The sequence below is a fragment of the Myotis davidii genome, unplaced genomic scaffold (genome assembly GCF_000327345.1).
Source record: "Myotis davidii unplaced genomic scaffold, ASM32734v1 scaffold327, whole genome shotgun sequence".
NCBI lineage: Eukaryota > Metazoa > Chordata > Mammalia > Chiroptera > Vespertilionidae > Myotis > Myotis davidii.
The window spans coordinates 2,750,932-2,754,358 of NW_006298628.1; positions in this window are offsets into that span (position 1 = coordinate 2,750,932).

Sequence of the window (3,427 nt, forward strand, 5' to 3'; positions counted from 1 at the left end):
CTGCCACCTGCAGTCTCTCCTCCGGCTCAGAGAAAGAGAGAGAAAAGAGAGACATGGGCGGGGGAGTTATTTCGTTTCCAGAATTGGGGCGCCAGGAGCTGAATTCAAAATACCGGCGGAGGGTTTTGGGGTGGGGGGCCTGAGAAACAGGAGGTGCATGGCGTGGTTCTTGGGGTTGCTTTTGCTCCAAAAGACGACTCCCTAATTGAGGGACAAAGCCCCGGAAGCTGGCACCTCCGCAGCCGGACCTGCGGCGCCGCCGTGTTGGAGTGTGTATTCGATGAGCAACCCTGGATTTTTATTTCAATGGAAAGAACAGCAGTCGGCAGACTGAAGGAAGAGGATGGGAAGGGAAGCACGTTTTAAAATCTGTTTGATTGGGATTTGTAAGTAAAAGGCCCCTAAACCTGCAATTCCCCCCATTAATGGCTGCAGAACCCCCTGGAGAGCACATGGAGTCCTCCCTGGGAACCTGGGCGTGTGGGCATTTGGGTGGGAGAAGCAGGGATCCCGCTTTAGCCTCCTCCAATTCGTGGGGTGCAGAGGCGAGAGTCTAGTTGCTGCACATCTGCCTAGCCCTCCATCAGGGCCACCTTTCCTCCCTGGGGGAAAACTAGGGCCCAGGAAATCTAGGGCCCCCACACCCACAATGCTGCATCCTTCACAGGTGGGGTCCCGCCATTAATAGAGCTAGGAATGAGGGGGGCGTTCAGAGAAGCAGAGGGGGGCACGGAAGCTTTCATTTTGCCTCGATGCAATTGGCAACTCAGAACGCCAGCTGCTGCTTCCGACTAACCCCCAAATTGGCTCAGAACAGTCCCCGTGTGGAGTATTTGGGGTGAGTTTTTACTAGAAGAGGGGGCAGAGCTCCTGTGAGAATAGGGAGGTTCCAAAAAGAACCCCCTTCCCACCTGGACCCTGGTAGCTCCTCGACCTGACTGCCTGCACCCCAAATATCACCCCTTCTTAGGGTGGGGTTTCCCAAAAAAAGCGAGAAGGAGAAGAAAAGAAGATGGCGACTGAGAAAAGGGTTGCTGGTGGAGCAGCCATGAAGAAATGCAATAAATTCCTTGTTGTTTTATGAAAATTTACAACTTTGTGATAGAAGTTTATGAGTGGTTGAATCCAGCGATTGGCCGGCGCCGGTCATGTGGCCGGGCGATCGTGAACATGAACTTTTTATCATTTCCCTGGTGGTTATAATGCAGCATTCTTTTGGACACCACACCTAGGTCGGAGCACTGTCGTCCTTGAGGGCTCCAGCCTCTTGATATTTTTATACTTCAGTATCAGTTCGATCAAGCAAAAGAGAGAGGGAGAGAGAGGAAGAGAGAGGGGGAGAGGAAAGAAGAGAGAGAGAGGGGGGAAGGAAGGGTGGGAATTACACAAAAGAGAGAACCTAAAATAATTTTAATTCCTAAGTTCCTTTCCTTGCTGATCTGGGATTTTAGTCATCATGGAGGGTAAATGGACAATCTGCCCAGGACTGCAGGCTGATACCATTTTTCAAAGCCAGAACTTACTCCATTTTCTATGCAAATATCAGAAAAACGAAACACCCTCTCTCCCAAGTCGGAGAAGGGCAAGCGACGGCTCTCAGGCTGGGACAATATTATCTGGAAGATGAAGAAGAAACCGAACGCTCTTTTTTTCCCCCTCCTTCCTCCCCACCCCTTTCAACGGAGGACGGAAACCTCAAGGTCTGCAAAGGTAAGGGAGATTCTACAATTTTCTTCTTATTCTTTTGCCTCGATTTTGTAGGTGGGGCTTGGGTTTGTCTCCCCCTCCCCTGTCCAAGATGGGGCTGAACCCCACCTCTGGGCGCTGCAGGGTGAGGCTTCCCAGGAAATTCGGCGGTAGAGAGAGGGGTGGCTGCTTCCTGGAGGAGGAACGAAGGCAGGGAAGATGGGAGGAGGACCCGAAAGGGGCCACAGAGGCGAGCTCTAAGTCGCCTTTTTAAGCCGGGAGGAGAGGCTCAAGCGAGGGGGCTGCCAAAGGGAGGATGGGGGTGTTTGGGCTTCAGGGCACTCGAAGAAGCCGGTGGCTACAGCCTCTGTGGGTTTGTGCTTTCACCCCCTCCTCCCACCATCCCTCCCTCGTTCTGGCCTCCCCCCCAATTGCCCCTACGCTGTTCTCTTGCCCGGTTCGGGTGTCGGCAGTTTCCCGGCAGCATTGGCACGAGGGGCGGTGGCGCGGAGGGCCGTCCTGGTCTCTGGAGGGCCTGGAATCTCCGCAGAGGCCATGGCGGGCAAGGAGGCGGCTAGAGAGAGACAGAAAGAACAATTTACGGAGAAACACGCTCATTCTCTCTCTTTGGAAGCATTTGAAATTAAAGGGCTGTGAGTGGAGGCACCTAAATGGAGGTCCTCCCCTCCCCCCAGCCTGCCTGAGAATGCCCAGGTCTCTGGCCACTCCCGGAGGAGGGAGCCTGGCTCTGCAGGGAGACCATGTTGTGGTGTTGAACGCGGTAGGTTACAATGTGCTGGTTTCTGTGCGACGCCGATCGCGATTACTTGTGTTTTGTTGGTTTGGGGGGTGTGGGTTTCGGTGGAGGAGAAAATTTACATTTGCATAACTGATGTTGAAACATTTCAAACTTTTCCTGGATCTAAACCTGGTGATTGTGAAGAAGCTGTTCAGTGTGTTGTTGTTAAGGCTTGTAAATTAAAAAAAAAAAAGGAGAAGAAAATAAAAAGAAAACCCAATTAGGGGGCCTAATGGTGTCCGGACTAGAGAGCTGCCTGGCGCTGAGCTCAGACAGCTAGTCCTGTCCCTCGGGCGCCAGATTTCATTCCCCAGCCAGGCCTTCTGGGGGTGAAGGGAAGCTTTGGGCCGGAGACGGAGATTCCGAAAGTAGCTGGTGGGGGCGGAAGACGGTGCAAGCCTCTGGGTGTGGACTTAAAATAGAGCGAGAGGGCTTCTGAGGAAGCTGCCAGCCAGGAGGTCAGCGACTCTGGAGAGATTGGCTCAGTTTGGTTTGCACGATGAGGCGATGGTTCTCTTCCTACAGACCAGAGGCCGACTGCGGAGGCTCAGGCCCCTGGCTGCCTAAGGAGGTTGTGTCCGGGAATTCTGGCCCTCTGGGTCCCGAGCTGGCAGAGAGGGACTCAGCCACTTGTGGCGCGGGAGGGGTCCCTGGAGGCCCAGGTGGATGCCCTCCCAGCAGGCCGGGATCGGGGGGTGGGGGGGACCCCAGGGCTGCGCATAGCCGGAGAAGGTCTCGGCTACCACCCACGGCACTTGGAGCCTATTCTCAAAGGGAAACCCCCCCCAAACCCACCCGGACGGAAGGTCTTTTTCTCCTGTAGCCTCGGCGGGGTATAAATCACCCCTTAGTTTGCTGTGATCCAAATTATGCGGTTTGCTGCCATCTACCGTCCGTTCGGAGTCATGCGGCGTCGGCGCCGCGAGCCCCGCGATGCTGCCG